Raw genomic sequence first — 19677 nt, forward strand, 5'->3', positions numbered from 1 at the left:
CCTGAATAGTTTCTACAGTCGAGTTAAGAAAATCTACAACCAGAGCTGAACAGGTGGGAACCTTGAGGTCAAAACCAGACAGCACTACCTCAACCTGATCTGGTCAGACCGGGACAGTCACAGCTTTCTTAAAGCTCCATATAGTCTAAAGGTCTCTGTCCATGTGTTCTTTGAGTATAAAGCAGGTTTAGGTTCTATATTAATACTGTAAGTATCAAAGCGCTCAGTCCACAGAGCAATGCACACAGCCTGTATTCAGAAACTGAGGCTTAAAACCAGCCGTCAGAACTTCTGGAACTTTGTGATGTCACAACAAAGCAGTCACTGCTCTCAGCCATGCCTCAACCCCAGCCCACCTGGACCCACCATCCAGCCTTGCAGGATTTGGTTTCTCTGAGTGTTTACCTGAAATCTGCTATATTTTTATTGGATCACTCAGAAAACAGTCAGCCAATCAGAAGAGAGGCTCAGAACCTCCTCTCTTCTGATTGGCTCACCGACCTGTTGTTATTAGAGCTCCAGAGGGAAGCCTGAGAGAGGAGATGTAAAACTACACTGAAATGTAGTTATATATTTTTGTTTGGATCAACACTTGAAATACAACAACTGCTTTAAAAAATATTATTATTACTGCACACTTTGACAAAACAGTTGAGTCTATGTCTGCTGAGGTTTCCAATCCACCACGTTCCTGAGATCAACAATCGTATCCTCTGTTTTGCTAAAGTTAAGATGAAGGAATAACTGTTGGCACCATCAATTATTAATGTAGACTACAAGCTGCAGAGGACCAGTGGAAAACTTTGCACTTCAAAATGAACCAAATATAATAAATGAGTAAATGAATAGTCCCCTGCCTCAGCATTGATTACAGCTGCTATTAGAAGCTGCTCAGCTAACTGATCTCTGGAGAACATTTCAGATGTGTGCCCATTTAAATTACCTTTTATCTTTATTTCTTTATATGTCAAAGTGAAAGGAAATCAGAGGCACAAAAGTTAATAATTAATCACTGCAATCCAAACAAAAACTAGAACTTCTAACCTCACCTTGTCTTCATCTTCTCCATGTGCTGATGAAGACTGTGAGATACAGCTGAAAGCCCTGAACAAACCTATAAAGTGAGCCTCCTTTGTTAAACATTTTTTATTAAAAAGAAAAGTTTAGTTTTTTTAAATTTGAATAAAACTGATACATTTAAATGATAAGTTATAAAATGACTTCCTGTGATGATTACTTCTTTTTACTGTTATTTTTAATGATTCAACCATCAGTCACTGAAGCTGTGAATTTGAAATATGTTGCAGTCCAGTTCTCTGCTTGTTCAAATGATGTACTCACAGCACAGCATCTCTTCTACATTGACCACACCTGAAGAATCGGTCTGTTGTGTTCAGACAAAGTTGAGGCCTTTTAGCCTTTGAGCTGCTGATAAGACCCCACCCTCACTGAGACAGTCACTTTATTACAGCCGCTCAGATAACACAGAAGTCGGGACTGAAGCAAACACTTGGTGACGCACAGTCACCATGGAAACGCATCTGCCTCCTCCACCTCCTGAAAGATGCCCAGTTGAGTTCAGGTCAAGGACAGAGGAGGGGGCAGTTTGACCTTTCTTACAGTGGAAGATTCATTCATCCTTCTCGACCAATATAACATTCAACCAAAGACTCACAGACACAAATGTCCCTTTATAATCAACTATCTAGACCACTGGTTTGTGAGTTTGTGCGAAATCCATTAGCGTATTCATGTTAAAGGTACTATATGTAACAATGTGAAGCTATTAACATGTATTTATCACTTTTTTATTACTGCTGTGTGAACAAATTGTAACAAAACTTTAAAACTGAGACTTTCTTGTTTGCTTACAACAGCTTGTGGACTGATTTCTATGTGATGTTTATGCTTGATCCTGAGCCTCAAAGTTATAGGTTTTCATGAATGACAGAACAGTGAGTAGCATCAACTGGTAGTCAAGCTAGCTTCCTGCTGCTGCCATAAGAAGGCAGTGAATTACATGATGAATACAAACAGGCATCAGATCTTTTATGGGACAGAACGCTGTTCTGAGATCAGATGTAAGGAGAGACATCAGTTCTAGGGTTGGTCAGTTTGAATTTTTTTTACAACCAATAGAAGACGCTCGTTAACCTTCCATTAACCACTAACGGACAAGATTAAAATGTACTATTTAGAATGGACGAGTGTCTGTGACCCATTAAAAAAATACCTATACAACAAATGTTTGGTTTTTTATAATACAGGGTTTATTTTTACATGTGCAGAACCGGCATAATAGCTTCGATCTATTCTTCCTCGAGTGAGCTGCTACCTGCTGTGCAAAGTGGTAAAACAGATCTGGTCCTCCTGTAAAAGTGTCAGAGCTTCTGTGTGAGATGCTTCGATCAGTGATTGTGTGTTTTCAAAACTTATCCGTGAGCTTAACAGCACCGTGCTGGACAGGTGACAGGTGTGTCTACAGTCTCTCTGCTCTGAAAGATGTCACAGCAGGAAAAGAGGCGAAAAAGTATGTTCACCCTGGTGTTGTGTTTACATCACTGTTGATCGGAGCCGATAAATACCTGCATTTACTGCGGAATCATTTGACCCAGGTGTGAATACTTTTTGTTCCGTTGTCTCCAGTGGAAAAGGAGCTTTAATGAACTAGAGTTGAAAATCATAAATCACCTTAATTAGTTCATTTCAAAGCTTCGTAGCCAATTCAACCCATGATGAAGCAAATCAAGACAGCACAGGTGTGTGGCTGATGCACATCACACTGTCAGTATGATGTCCTTCTCACAACTGACTCTTCAAACGGTCCACATCATTGTGAAATGGTACTTACACCCAAACAATGTGAGTCCAAAAGGTAAAGTTTAACTGGGAACTTGCTCTGTTTTTTTCAATACCCGACTTTGTGCCATGGCAACAGATAATGCTCATTTCTGATTGGCTGCCAGGCGTCTGTTCTTCAACAACCACTCAACGACCCCTGAGCTCAAGGATCAGTTGAAACTTTCTGGGCTCCCACAGTGGTTTGACTCTACACTGACCATAGTAACAGAAAATCCTAGTCTCTGATTGGCCAGCTCGTAATTACAGTTTGACCTTTGTTCAGAGATCAAGGTGTACTAACCTGCAGGTAACCATAGCAACAATATTGATGCTGGACTACAAACACACCATAAAACACAGAGGCATAACTGACAGAGCTGCTCCTCAGTGAGCAGCTCTGACGGGAAGTCAGGTCCACCCAGATATAAAACAGCTGATGTCACATGGTCCCACAGCCATAAACTCATCAAACATTAACAGACGGCAGGTTTTTCCTGAGCAGAGATCAGCTCAGTCACGATAATGATTCATGAAAACTTCTCAATGACTGAGAGTTTCAGATGAATGAAAATACTGATAAGAATGTCATTCTCTGTAAGTAGACGACCTTCTATCATGAGTACAGTCTCTAAAACTTTATCTGGGATTCATGTGAACCACCGGTGCAGACAGGAAGTGGAGGACCCGGACAGTACCATGAGAGACCCGTGTTTTACCCTCCAGTGATCCAGACTTGTTCATTTTGTAAACTAGTAAGAGTGTGTTTGAGCTGATATTCAAATTCTTTTCTTTTTTTGACTCAAATATGAAAAAAAAGATAGTGTCTCTGTATCAAGTCCTCTCTCAACAGAACAATTAGTTTTAGACAATTTTCCATCCAATACATCTGAAAACCAAGAAGACCAAATATATTAACTACCTACAGTTGGAGATGATATCTGGGTGTAATCATGGACCTGACACTTCCTCATTTATCTTAACACAATGCAAGAACATGATGTTATTATGAGGCACTTTAAATGTTTTCTTATTTTTCTGTTTTTAGTTCTTGTGAAGGTGTCAAAGGTGAAGGTAACTGATCCTTTACACAAACTATAGTAAAGAACATGTCTATGTCACAACACAAACAGAATCTGTGTCTTCAGTCTCTCTTCATATTAGAAACTGGACACAACAGGACCAGCAGATTTCTCAGAGACCCAATATACAGACAAACAGAGCAAAGACCACCTGAAGGATCACACTGCTGCAGTGGAGCTCATCAAAAAACAACACAATGGGTGGACGGAGCTGAAACACGAAGCCAACACTGAAGTGACAAAACCAAAATGTAATGACCACTAGAGTCTGGCTCCAACAGTGAGTCAATCCCCATAGACTCCCATTTTAAACTGTTCAACTTTACAGCAGAAATAAACATGTTTACAGCCTGGTGCAAAAACAGTTTTGGTCTCTAGAGCTAATTTCCTCCTTCATGACGACTGTTTATATAACTCAACTGTTTACATTTTATTAAGGCTTAAAGTAGAATTGGTGTGGCCTCTTTGAGTGACAGGTGGGTGAACTCTGAGGTTCACAACCACCCAAACACAACAGCTGCTTTTTAATAACTCATATCTGACATGTCCTGGTTTTTAGAACAGAGGTGAAACTAATGATCTTCATCACTCAATAACCAGTACTCAATTGTTCTCTTGGTTGGTTGTTTAGTTAATTCAGATTCATATTCTCAGTTCATTCTCTCTTGACTCTCAGAGTCGAGGTGATGTCTTCAAATGTCTCATTTTGTACAAAAAACAAAGCCAAAGGTCGAAGGTAACTGAGTACTTTTTCTGCAGTACTGAAGTACAAGTTTGAGGTACTTGTGCTTTACTTGAGTATTTTCTGCCACTTTATACTTGTACTCCACTTTCTAAGCCTCATTTTTCTGTCAAACATATGATCAGTTTAAAATCTATAAACACAACAGTGATTTACTTAGATGCTCACATCTGAACATAACAATAACATATATAGAATAAAAACACTTTTATCTGAACTAAAGATCCTGACTCTCCTCCCACCTCTGTTCAGTTCATTCAGTTTGTTGATGGACTAATTGAATTACTGACCACGGATCATTTCACCTGGAGTGAAAAGAAATCTCAAACCAGAGAATCAAGTTTCAAGAGTGTGTGTGTGTGTGTGTGTGTGTGTGTGTGTGTGTGTGTGTGTGTGTGTGTGTGTGTGTGTGTGTGTGTGTGTGTGTGTGTGTGTGTGTGTGTGTGTGTGTGTGTGTGTGTGTGTGTGTGTGTGCATGAGGTGGACTGGGAGCGGATGTTGTTCATGCTGTTGGTTTCCAGTCTCACCAGCTCAGGACACACTGCTGCAGCCAGAAATAGACACACACACACACACCTTCCATAACAGTGAGCATAAAGGAAAGTACTACACACACACACACACACACATGAACACTAAGGAAAACACTCACAGACACACTGGTGCTCAGCGTGCAGGGCGAAGTGGGAAGTGATTCAGTAGTGTTGGTTCCATAAATACCCAGCAGCCCCGGCGGCAAGCTCAGGAAACCCATGCAGAGCCCAATGGTGCTCACACACAATCTGTTTTCTTCAAGAGGGTCGCAGGGCATCGCGGAAGCTGCTGGACACAAACAATGGGAGCGGAAAGGACAGCGATAGTGTGACGGACCAAGGCGAGGACTCCTAGGTCTCTGAGCACCACTGGGTGTGGTCCAGTCACAACCTCCAAAATACCAGGACCAGGGTGGCAGGACCCGCAGCACGTTTTACACTGTTTGTTGGAGCTGGTCCTGGAGACCAGCTGAAAGCCAAAGTCGAGACCAGTTTTCAAACGATAAGATACGTCCACAAGGGGACATGGAGGGAGAGAGATGAGACAAAGAAAGTGACAGGTGTGCACTGGCATCTTAAAAACTGGACGTGAATTAATGCAGTTTGGCTGCTGCTCTGACGGCTCAGCAGCTGGAGCTGCACCAGTAAAACACTGAGAGCCTGAACACCACAGTCTGTGCTAAAACTGTGTCTGAACACACTAATGTCCCTCCAGAAAAAACCTCCACAAAGCCACTAAGAAACTAAAGAAACCACAGGCTGCAGAACTTCATTCAGAATCCATCCATCCATTATTTATACCGCTCATCCTTATAGGGTCGCAGGGGGGCTGGAGCCAATCGCAGCTGACATTGGGTGAGGGCGGGGTACACCCTGGGCAGGTCACCAGTCTATCAAAGGGCTGACATATAGAGACACACAACTACTCACACTCACATTCACACCAGTGGGCATTTTAGAGTCAACAATTAACCTAATATGCATGTGTTTGGACTGTGGGAGGAAGCCAGAGTACCCAGAGAGAACCCCCGCAGACACAGGGAGAACATGCAAACTCAACACAGAAAGGCCCCAAGCCCAGGTCTCGAACCCAAAACCTCCTTGCTGTGAGGTGACAGTGCTACCGCACCTCTGTGCCGCCCTCATTCAGAATCCTCCTGTTTTCAAGTTTCCTTCAGTATCACAGTAATCCAGTGATAGCTGTCTGTACATCATGATACACTGCAGACACGAGTTCTTAATAGATAATTCGGAAAAATTTTTCAAAATGTGAACCAATATGGGATAAAAATGGGGCTCAAGTTTTTATCCCAAAGTGTAACTCACAGAATCTACAGCAACAAAATCCATTAATATTAATAATAAAGTTAATAATTAATAATCTTAACTTTTGTTCAGTGTGATTGATAAAACTCAACAGTCTGTGTGGTGCAATGGAAAGGCCATTAAGCACAGGATCAGTGATTCAAAGGTCTTAATACCACCACAGTCAAACTTTAAGAAAAGCAGAGAGTGAGACTGAAGACAGGATGTGAAGCCAAGGTCAGATACAACAGAGTCTAGATGATGCTGACTAAGGCTGCAAAGACACATGTAAATATGTCTACACATAAAGAGTGTTATGGGTAAATGGTGGTGATAGAGGAGCAGACATGCACAGTTGCCATATCTTTACAACATGTGCTGTGTACCAGGAGACTGAGTCAAAGAGAACATTTCATGTCTGTACAAGAGGAAAAGAAAACACACATGTTCAGACCTCAAAGGTGTCCCACCTGTGTTTCGTGTTATTCTGAGGGTTAAAAGATGGTGGTGATAACACACCAAGAGATGAGGAAGGACACACCTCAAAGACACAGACAGTTTTAAAAAGTCTGTCCATCAGTAAAATATTCAGTCTGTGGAAGAACATCAAACTGCACAAACAATGAAATCAGAACGTTTGTCTCAGACTGAACATATAAGACAACAGCCTGTCTGGTTTATACATTATTAAAGTAACACCATGTAACTCTCGCTGAGCAGTGACAACAGCAACCTCTGCAGCCACAGATGGCAACTACTGGACACTGAGTGCGTTTTCTGTGTTGGAGAGCTCTGGAAGCAGCGTAGCCCTAGAAGCTAACAGCTCTTGTACAGAAAACAGTCTGTCAGTCTCAGTACAAACCAGCAGTCACACTGTCCATTCATGTCAAGTCAGCATCCTGCTGACCTGAACATTTGAAGCCACAGCAGCTGTGTGCTAACATGTAGCTGCTAGGAGCTAATGATGTCAGAACTGAATATACGGAGCTAGCTTCTTCTTTTAGCTAGCTAGTGTCGCACACGGTATTGCACACTTCTCACAGGAGGTTGTAGCTGCCCAACCCAAAGAGGCATAGACATTTCTAAATAGACGCAGCATTGGTCACTTCAGCCCCCTGCTGCGATACGCCAACATGGTTGCCTTATTGGACCGGGCAAGACTACCCTGTAAACAAATAGGAATAAATAGAGGAGCTGTTGTTTTTCTGGATAAAAAGCTCTATAAACTTTATATTTCTCAATTGATTTCAATGAGTTGTTTTTTATTCGTGCAGTGAAAATAAAAGTTTAGTCACTAGTTACTTAGAATGGTGATAGTTTATGCTGTAATCACTTATTTCTAATAAGGATGAATGTGTATCAACTTTAGGTTCATAGAACTGAATTACATGGTGGAAAACAATTCATTATCATAAGGAATAGTGAGTAAAACAAATAAAATAAAATAAATGAAGTAAGATAGTGATACTATGGCTGTCAGTCTTCTGTCTATATTTTTATTAGTGAAAGGATGAGACACAACTTTATTGATCCCAGAGGAGAAATTCAAGTGTTAAAGCAGATGACATATGTACATGATAGGCTATGGTAGAAAAAATAAGTAAACATATAGTACAGTGTAATATGGAATATATGTGTAATTTAGCATAAAGTGAGATGTAGTAGTAGTACAATATATAACAGTATAATACAACAGCATATATTATTATGTGTCTGCAATGCAATAGCATTATCCTCTAAATACAATGAGGTGTAACATGAATATATTTTAATATTAAAGCAGCAGCATAATATTAGATTAGGAATAGTAAATAGTAGTCTAAATTTAGAATAAATAGTAGTTTAATTTAGTAAATAAAGTAATGTGAGTTTTAACTGTTCCTTATAACAATGAATTATTTTCCACCACATAAGTAATTCAGTTCATCCAAACCTAACGCTGATACACAGCTCCTTAGGAAAGCAGCGATTACAGCCTGAACTATCCCGTTTCTAAGTAACTAGTGACCAAACTTTTATTTAGACTCCACGTAGATCATAAACCCTTGAATATTAAAATGACTCATTGAAATATAATATAAAGAGCTTTTTATCCAGAAAAACTGAAGCTCCTCTGTTTACTTGCACTTGTTTACAGGGCAGGTCTTGCCTGGACCAATATGTCGGCATTGTTGACGTATGATCGAGTGGCATCTACATGTCAATGTACACTCTCTAAATAAAGAGGCACCATTGTCCCTGTTACAAGTCAGTGTCCCATCAAAAAGATTTTGCAGCATGCACAGACCCACACTGACTGTCTGCTGAGGCATTTAACTGTAAAACCATCTTCAGATCTGAGCGTTAGCATGTTGAACGTGCATGTGTGTCGTCCTCACACACACGTCAACATGTTCAACACAACCTTTCAACATCACATGAAGTTCAAGAGGTAACAACCTTTCAACATCACAACACACAAACAGGAAACCAGGAAGAGAAGCAGATATCCAATCAGAAGGAGGCCCAGCCCTCAGCCTTGACCTCCAGTATGGATGGAGAGTGAGTGTGTGTGTGTGTGTGTGTGTGTGTGTGTGTGTGTGTGTGTGTGTGTGTGTGTGTGTGTGTGTGTGTGTGTGTTCCATGACTAATGTGTGTATAGATAATCAGCTGATGTATGGCTGCTGGAGGAAGCAGTAGGAACAGTCAGTACGTTTAAAAATACAGACAGGAATCGTTTAAGAAAAACAGCTGACAGCTGATCACTGACTTCCTGCTCACACTTTATCATTCTGTCCTGCTTAACTGTAATTCATGACTCCATTATAATCTATTATACAACTGTAGGAAAGGACACTCTGTACAGCCTAATGTATGATGACTCTCATGGTGTCAGAGCGTCATAAATAATGTTGTCAACTGTTTCTGTTCAAGGTCTTGTGGATGAATTATTCTGTGTTGACACAACTGGCCCACAGCAGATTCATAACATACAAACATTTTTTACATTAAATGGTCTAACACCAACTAAAGCAAGGCTGTATGGAAAAAGGTACGCAGCTCCCAGGGGGGAGAGAGAGGCTGCAGGTGATCTGAACATCCACTCTGAAAATATGTTGTGTCCCATGTCTTAAAACTCACAGCTCACTTCTCCTAACACCACAGTAGTGAGAGGTCAGAGGAGAAGCTGCAGTGCAGGCAGAGGTCAAGCTAAGCTAACAGGCTAGAATATGAAAACGTAGCTAAGCTAACAGGCTAGGCTATGTAAACGTAGCTAAGCTAGCTTCATATCCAGCAGCACGAGTTGTCCAAGTGTAAAAGACTGAGTCTCATGTTTCTGTGTAAAAGCATCACAGATAAATAAAGTGTCAGAAGAGTGAATGTTGAATGACAGGATGTTTTCTGTCTCTTAATCTTCACTAATTAACCATTTAATTCACTGAGCAGCTCAGAGGCTACAGGCAGGTACCAGCATCTTTTAAGGTGGAATGTTTCCTTGTGTGTTACTCAATGCATGATTGATTTTTGGAAATGAATCAATACACCATATGACAAATTTGACCATTTATTTGTTTTTATTATCTCTCTACATGACATACACTTGGGTGATGATCAGATCTTCAAACTCTTAAAATGTATTTCAACCAGATTATGTGAACTGTGGATATTTTATTTCATCACCTGGAGAAAAGGAGGCAGAGCATCACTCTGGTGCACTCCAGCAGCACTACACCTATGCCAGTCAGATTAATACACATCTGACATTGTCAGTGGAAATATGAACTTTCATATGGTTTTATGAGTCATTCTGAAAAATGACAGTAATATTCATTATGTCTTTGTTATTCACAGTAGACCTCTGTGATGCTAGATAACTTTTGTTGACTGTGTTCCTCCCTCAGCTCCTCTGAGGCGGGTTAGAGTTAGTTAGGTGTAACCTGTCCTCGATAACCAGGTGTCCCAGTGAGCGTTGATAAACCTCCACATGCTGCAGGCTGACAGGCGCCATATCTACTGACTACATACTGACGACTCCACATTTTCTCATCTATAATTCACAATGATCCAGTGTGAAGAAGCAGCATCTTGGTGATTTAAGTTAAGTCACTTGGCAGCAGCTGAAACCAGTTATTAAGAAATAAAAAACAGCAGCTCAGCTTCTAGTTGAATTCATGTGTTTACAGTAATTTGTTCCCACACACACACACACACACACACACACACGAATGGTAAGTGGCCAATGATGTAGAAACTCCCATTCACTGACAGAAAGCACCAGACGTTCCCACAGAGCTGCAGACTGAGGTCACTGATGAACAGTCACAGCTCATCACTCAGCTCTTCTCTCTTCAGGGTTCCCATCAGTTAAAGGAGGGACTGGAATGTCTCTGTTGAAGATGTCTCATTACATAAAATAGCCCTGATTTAGTCCTTCACTTCCACATTTTATCCTGCTGGGTTGACCTCTGGATCAGTGAGAGCAATCTTGTTGGGATGAGTAAATTTGCCTTTAAGTCCCAGCTTCTCCAGTGGAGCTGCTCAGGTCACACTGGTTGTAAAAATTTCAGGTGTGAATATGTGGAACTGCTAGTGAACAGAGGTTCACACACAGACACAGGTTAAAAACAATGATCCAAATCACCACTTTGGAGTCATTATTAGTTTTATTTAAATACAACTTTAATGCAGGACTTTTAATTGTAATGAAGTATTTTCGTACTGTTGTATTTAACTTCACACTTGAGTAAATGAGTTTTCTCTGCTGCTGGATGTGGTTTTTCTTGACAGCGGCTGGTTGGTGATGGTCGCTTGACAAGAGCTTCAGCTATCTTCAAAGACAAGAGGTTATAACACATCTTCTAAGCAGCTACGTCTTCAGGACCGTTGGAGGCTACATTGAGTCGCTATGGGAAAGTGACAAGACGGGCAGGGGCTAGCTGGTTAGCATGCTAACTCCAGTAGAAGAAAAGGCGTGATAGAGACAAGAGTTAACATCGGTGTTTGTTTCCACCTCTGGAGACAGATGTTGGTGAGTAAAGGAATGAAGTGTGATGCTGAACTCACAACGTTTCTTCTAGACTGGTAAGTAAACAGCTGTTAATGCTAACATTAGCTATGTAGCAATAGCAAAACTTACATACAGCTCCTTTAATGAAACACTAGAGAGCAGGAAACAGATACCAGAGGACAGTGTCTGACAAGATGATGAAACATGATGAGCTCAAATCCAGGAAACATGAGAGATGATGTTCTGTTGCTAAAATCAACTGTTTTCAAAACAGAATAAGTCACACCTGACTCACAGTTGTCCTCGTTCACCAAATATCAAAATAAAAGCATGGGACAAAGAAACCCAGTAAATATGTTCTGACATAGAACTATAACCTTGTACTGTAGGATTTTATCTACATGTCTACATGTCCTACTTTTTTAACCACACAACTCTACATCAGCAGTTTTAGAAGCAGGTTAACACAGTGACACCTCGGCAGAGTGCATGTATTTTTAACTCCAGTCAGAATCTTACGCCCTGAACTGATCAGAGATCAGACTGAGGGTTGCTGAGTGTTTCTAGTCGAGAACCATCAGAGTAGATGATTGATGAAAGCAGAGCTGCTCTGATAAAGAAGAACTTTAGTGGCGCCAAAGTCCCATCAGCCACCTCTCCATGAGGTCTGGCCTAGGTGGAGCTGATCCATGATGATTGATTATCTGTTTTAAATGGTCACAGTCCAGAGGACTGGGTGAGAGCAGCAGCGATGGGGAGGAGGTGAACTGAGAGGATGATCAACACAGTATGTCAATATGTCAACGGATAAAATCTAAAGAAGGACTGTTCCTTTACCTCTGGAACATCATAAACACACCATCATAACTGATCACAGCAGTTTCTCTCTTTTGTATCTCTAGATGTTGGTCAGTGTTCCCTCTTCACATATGAAGAGATTTAGAAGGTTTAGCAGGTATTTAATATTCAGGACACACAGAGGACAGATCGTCACATCCTGTAATAACAACAGCTGGTTGCATAAGTTTGCCTGCAGGCAGACGACAGATGTGAAGGAACAATGAGGGCACCAGCACAATGACTGAGCAGGACCTGACTGACTGATCACTCGCCTGCAGAACTCCACTGTAGTTTTCAATGATTTGAGGCTCATCATCAAATCACATGATATTCACATAATCCAGCTGTGATTTCAGACATGAGCCTGCTCTGAATGAAGTCGGTTACCCACGCTGCATCTGTCTTTCATTAAGTTAAAACTGCTGCCTCAGCAGAATTTGTGAGGGAAAACAGCTGCTGAGAAAAATGTAATATAATCTCTTCCCTAAAGAGGGGCTGTGGCTGCAGCGGAGACAGGAAGCACTGAAACACTTGAGCAAGAGTGAAGTGATGGAGGTTGTTGCTTCAGCAGTCTGAGAGAATCAGATCCACCATGGAGAAAGTTCTAGAGAACACTTTGTTCATATGAAGCTGAACTGTGTTCATTTAAACTACGGGGGCTGGTCGCACAAAACACCATCACATTTTCTTTCAAGTCTGAGTTAAGGTTTCATTAAAATGTTCACTTAACTATTTAAGTTTTTCTCGTTATCTTAGTGTTGAACTTCAGGAATCACTTAAAAGTCAGTTAAACTGTTGCACAAAAGACCTTAGTGACCAACGTTCACCATGGTGAGTTTCCAGTCAAAACGAAAGATGAGATAATAGGTGTCACAAGTGCTAATGGCAGCGAATCAACAGTCTCCATGGAAAGAATTTAACTGCTGTAAAATCTCTTTTACTGCTGAAAATTATTTAACTTTTTTCCTTAACTAAGGAAACCTTTTAAGAGATTTTGTTAAGTAACTCCCTCAGCTAACAGAATCCCGAATATGGTCAACCTGAACTGAAGTACTTTCTGTACTCTCAGATGTCTGAGTTACTCAGGTCGCCTCTGAACGTCTCACATGATTTCATTTAAATAACCAGAGACCCAAATGTTTTACAACAAAGCAAAGATTCAGTCCAAAGTCCAAAAACTGAACTCAGTCATTAGACGACCCTCAGGTTTATGTGACCCTCTGGAGCGGCCCGAGCCTTAGGTTGGCAACAAGTGGACTAAAGTATCTAAGTGTATATGAAGTAGTCAATGCAGCTGGAACAGTAACGTGTCAGATATGATGATATATCATGATGACACTTTTAATTTGATGGTTGAACTACATGTTGTTGTCCCTTTGGTACTTTTACTTTGTGATGTAAAAGTAACTTCCTGTAATTCAGGGGTCAGTTTACCTGCAGTTACACCTGTGTAATGAGTGTAGTGTGTCTTTAGTGAACCGTTCTGTGCTGCTGTTCCTCATCTTACATCACAGAAGGCCAGCAAGAAATGATTATTTTTCACTATCAATTAATCCACCAAATTTTTTTTTCAATTAATTGATTAATCTTACTTGATATTATGTATTCTATGTCATTCATTTTGAACTTATTTCCATTATTTTGTTCTACTTTTGTATGTTTTTCATGTAAAGCACTTGGTGCAAGTAATTTCTTTGTTGTCTACAAATAAAGTTTATTATTGTTTCATTATTAATCGTTCTGCCAGTAAAATAATAAATAATAGAATAGAATTCTGTTCTAATTGATGTTTTCAAATGTCTTGTTAAAAACCCAAAGAGATTCAGTCACTTTCAGATCCATCCTTGTGAGAGGCTGAAACCAGGAGAAGTTTAAAACAAGTTCAACAGTAACTAAACATCAAACACTGTGTAATGAAATGAATGAGCTCAATACAAAGCTACTCCCTGTTCCAATAATCAATAACCTCAAATCATTAGAGCTGCACAGGCTGTTGAGGAGTTTAAAGTCCACAGAAAACTAACAAAGAAAACCAGAATCTAAACACTTGTGTGCATGTGTATTCTGGGGGTGTGGGGGGAAACTGGACTTCATGACTTCAATTATGTCCAAAGATCCAGATCCACATCTGAAAATCCTGAAGCTCAGATTTGTTCCAGCAGAGACTGAAGAAATAAATCTGATGATTTAAACAACATCACAGCCTTAACCACAAAAACCTGAATAAGCATTAGCTTCACCTGACGTCTCTCCTGTCTGACCTGTTTCACTGATGCTTAGCTGTAGTTTTTGTGTGATGGTGACAGGACAGGATGTTTTCATGGTTCAAGTTATTAAGTTTCTTCATAAAGTTTATGGACAAGAAATAAATTCTGAAACAGTGTTTGTGTTTATATCTCTCTGAGCTTAAAGAGCTCCAGATATTGATCTGATGACTTTGTTGTGTTTAACAAGCTGTGATCAGCTGATCTGAAGAGTCTCCACTCTGATGAGCTACGAAAACACAGAGATATTACAGAGTGATGCGTCTTCAATCACAAACAGTCTTTGGCAGTCAGATAATGAAAATAACCAGCAGAAAGAAAATGTTCAGGAGATTCATTAGCATCAGAGCCTGACGAATCCGCTATCTAGCCAACCAGGAACTGCATCAAATCTAAGCCCAGTCCTAGAGACAGCAGCTCAGTCCCTGTTTCCTGTCTCCACTCGTCCACTCTAACCTTCGACCTCTGTATTTTTTCACTGAACTTCCTGGTTTTGTCCAGAAATACAAAAATGTATTCAAAATCAGCCCGACAACAGTTTAGATTTATGTTCACTTGAACACCATTACCCAGAATCCCTGTCTATCCTGTATCACAGTTTGGAGATTCTGTTTATGGACTGACTGGTCTGTTTGATGTGCTGCGTGTCCTTGTGTTGAGATAGTGTGGTGTGTCTTCCTTCTGCAGGTGAGTCGAGTGTGTGTCGGTTAGTTTTATCTGAAGGTCATAAACTGAAGGTGTGTCTGTTTTATTTCAGTAAAACTTTATCTCAGTGTCTACAATTTAAATATTAAGGAGACGGATAGAGGAGGAGACGAGTTCAGCTAAAGATTTTTCTCTCTCATTGGTCCATAAGAACAATTTGTTTTTAATTATTCAGTTTGTTACAAAAAAAGAGAAAAATTCATAATTTAATGTTTTCAGTTTTGTAATGTCTCTATTCATCTTGTGATTGCTCAGATTTTCCTACACAGACAGTTTATTTTCTGGTTCATTAGAAAACTGCAGGTTGTGATTTTTACTTTGACTTTCATGACTAGAATTTAGTGGATGATACTTGTGAATTTTTTCTATACATATAATATATAATATATATTTGTATGTATATAAAAGGCTTATTAAGGAGCGTTGACCTCAACACACAGTTGAGGTCATGGCTGTATTAACCTCTTCAGGAGCCCCAGAGCAGATATTTGTCGTTGGGCCCCTACTACACATGGCAGCTTCCTTATTTCCTCAGACACACAGAAATTAATTCATTTTCATGGAAAATTCTTTAAGCAAAACTGTCAAAATTCAGTTTTTCCAGCTCCTCAAATGTGAATATTTGCAGTTTTTCTCAGTTTTCTATCACAGTCAACTCAAAATGTTTGACTTTTGACTGATTAAAAGACTGAATATGTTCACTTGAGCTTCATGGGAACTTCTCACTACTTTCTGACATTTTATCCATTTACAGTTTGTACAGGTCTCTGTGATGAATAATAGGAACTGAACTGAGGTTTTCTGTCTGTTAATGAGTTTACACAGAAAAATATGAAATCTATTTGATGAAATGGAACATATCTGTAGAACAGGATGGAGGATGGAGGACCTGACAGAGCCGATATTGGACTTAAGTGGCACAGAATTACAACAAATCTGTGATTAATCAAATCATATGGAGGAAAGCTGGAGCCCCTGGGCAGTTGCTCACTTTCCCTGTCCTGTAAAGCTTTTGTTACTCTTTCATACCTTTGTGTTATAGTGTCTTGGTGATTACCCAGTGTTCTACTGACGGTTCTTTGTTATATTTTTCATATTTTTCGTTGTTGTGAATAAACTCCTTATTTATGGTTGGAATCTGGTTTCCTGTTTTTATTTGCTTGGCTCTCTTTATTTTTTTCATTATTACTTCCCTTTACTCCTAGACACTTTCTGGGAACGTTACAGTTACACAGAAAAATCTGGAAAAGAGCAGGGCAGGTGATTAATCTTTGTATGGAGATTTGTTCATCACAGCCAGCTGATGGATCATATATAAAGAAAGATAACACCGTAAAGCAGAGTGGTACGACAGTAAAGGGGTCAAAGGTCAATGCAGGGGAGAGGAGAGTTCAGACAGAAACAGAAGTTCTGTAATTTCTGTTGTTTTTTCCGCAGGAAGTTAAAACATCTCACTCAGCAAGTAAAAACATAGAGGGGGGGGGGGGGGGGGGGGGGGCATGTTTCCATTACAGTAAGCACTGACTAGCTTAATGTGTGGCTTATTTCACTCATTCATGTTTCTCTGCTGATTTTACTCTGTAATCACATCCGGGAGGGGGGGGGGGAGAGACATGAAGGAGGTGGAGGAATAAAAAGAAAGGAGAGACAGAGACAGATGGATAAAGAGAGAGAGTGGACTTTGATCACTCTTCATTCTTCTGATTGTTTGCAGCGTCAATAAAAAAAAACAGCCACCCAGCCTGAGCAGTATGAAGACCTGTAGTCGTGGTGTCAGTGAATCCAGCACTGCAGTGACTGCTGAGGCTGAATGAGGCCACATGTCAGAGATGCCTCTGTGCTGCAGGACAACACAAGCACTGATCAGCTGACGTCAGTCAACAAGCTGAGCATGACTCCTGTTACTCACACAACAACTTACTGTTTCTAACTGCAGCTTCTCTTCACATCCAGAGCTGACATCATCACTCTGCTACATACTGTCACCTCTCACCTGTCACCTCTCACCTGTCATCACATACTGTCACCTCTCACCTCTCACCTGTCACCTCTCACCTGTCACCTCTCACCTGTCATCACATACTGTCACCTCTCACCTCTCACCTGTCACCTCTCACCTGTCACCTCTCACCTGTCACCTGTCACCTCTCACCTGTCATCACATACTGTCACCTCTCACCTGTCACCTGTCACCTCTCACCTGTCACCTCTCACCTGTCATCACATACTGTCACCTCTCACCTGTCACCTCTCACCTGTCACCTCTCACCTGTCACCTCTTACCTGTCATCACATACTGTCACCTCTCACCTGTCACCTCTCACCTGTCATCACATACTGTCACCTCTCACCTGTCACCTCTCACCTCTCACCTGTCATCACATGCTGTCACCTCTCACCTGTCACCTCTCACCTGTCATCACATACTGTCACCTCTCACCTGTCACCTCTCACCTGTCACCTCTCACCTGTCACCTCTCGCCTGTCATCACATGCTGTCACCTCTCACCTGTCACCTCTCACCTGTCATCACATACTGTCACCTCTCACCTGTCACCTCTCACCTGTCATCACATACTGTCACCTCTCACCTGTCACCTCTCACCTGTCACCTCTCACATCTCACCTCTCACCTGTCATCACATACTGTCACCTCTCACCTCTCACCTGTCACCTCTCACCTGTCATCACATGCTGTCACCTCTCACCTCTCACCTGTCATCACATGCTGTCACATCTCACCTCTCACCTGTCATCACATACTGTCACCTCTCACCTGTCACCTCTCGCCTGTCACCTCTCACCTGTCATCACATGCTGTCACCTCTCACCTGTCACCACTCACCTGTCACCTTTAACCTGTCACCAAATCCTGTCAACTCTCACCTGTCACCACATGCTGTCACTTCTCACCTCTCACCTGTCATCACATCCTCTCACCTGTCACCTCTCACCTACATGGAACCGTATCAATATCTGATTACTAAGAAAGTGGTGGAAGCTTCTTTCAAGAAGAATAGAATAGAATTCAGAATGTTGATATAAATTCTGTCACACTTCCACAGAGATTGTTGTTTGTACCAGCTCTTATTTATTATAAAATCTTGATTTGAAGAGTAACTCCTCCTCCTCCTCCTCATGATATCTCCTCTGTCGTTTAGCGACACAGCACAGTTAACATCTGTTCCTCTGTGTCTGACTCTCCTGCAGCAGGTTCCTTTAACGCCACATTCCCAGACCAACACCGAAGAAATCAGCTGATACATGTGATGATCAATAAACAGATTTCTTATCCACAGAACCAACAGCAACAAATATCAAACTTTACTGTACCCAGTCCAGTGCCCCCTCTCTTCTAGCTCTGTGTTTGGTCTCCACCAGCTCCTCTTTAGCTGCTAAATGCTCCACTATGTTCACCAGCTGCTCTCTGACTGAGTCTGTCTGCTGTTTGCTGCTCAGCAGGTAGTGCAGAGGCTTTTTACAGATGTTTCTCTGACTGAGTCTGTTTGCTGTATGGTAGAGGACAGAGGCTTTTTACAGATGTTTCTCTGACTGAGTCTGTTTGCTGTATGGTAGAGGACAGAGGCTTTTTACAGATGTTTCTCCTTTGAAAACCAGTGAAACTTGACCAAACAGGAAATGAGCTGCAAAACCAAACCTAGGAGCTTAAATAGACCGACAATGTCCACAGAGCTGCAGAGATGGAAAGGATGCTATGTGAGTTCACAGCTGACCGAGGCTGTAATATCCACTGTGGCTAGGGAGGGGGCATCGTCCCCTGACTGACAGCTCATTCACTGATCCGAGTCTCCTTCAATTTTACTGTGAGCAGCAGCAACAAGATTCAGATATGTTTTGCCCTGGGTTGTGTCTTTCAGGCAGTCTCCAGGATGCACTCCCTGATTGCTGGAGGTCGTTAACAGGAACACCCGCAGACACTAATTAGGGCTGAAAAAGGATTTTACAAACTATCATTCTATCTGTATTTTTACACTGAGACTCATCATCAGTTTAACATAAAGAGGTATTTGATTGACTTAAACATTTTGTTGTTGTTACTGAACTTCTGAAAACAGCCCTACACCACTGAAGCTCCAGAGTCAGTCACTCACAGTTAACATAAAATATATGGATCACTTTAGTATTAAAGAGAGATTTGAATGTAGAAATAAATGAAATATCATGATGTTCAATATTCCCTAAAGAAACTGAATCATGATGCACATGAACATGTGACAGGTGCATTTACAGTCCTGCTGGTATATTGACATATGACCTCAGGTAGCTCAGGTATATACACGTGATGGCGGTGGTCTAGAATAAAAAGTCATAATTAATCATTCAAACAGTAAGTATAACTCTGAGTGATCTGAATCTCCCA

At 41.0% G+C, this 19677-nt stretch overlaps 1 protein-coding gene across 2 annotated transcripts in view; it reads right to left on the reverse strand.

The window, feature by feature from the left end:
- Window positions 1-19677, reverse strand: part of LOC130168160 (tumor necrosis factor alpha-induced protein 2-like) — a 64103-nt gene that overhangs the window by 26059 nt on the left and 18367 nt on the right. The gene's annotated exons all lie outside the window — the stretch shown is intronic.

The sequence above is a fragment of the Seriola aureovittata genome, chromosome 4 (genome assembly GCF_021018895.1).
Source record: "Seriola aureovittata isolate HTS-2021-v1 ecotype China chromosome 4, ASM2101889v1, whole genome shotgun sequence".
Taxonomy (NCBI): domain Eukaryota; kingdom Metazoa; phylum Chordata; class Actinopteri; order Carangiformes; family Carangidae; genus Seriola; species Seriola aureovittata.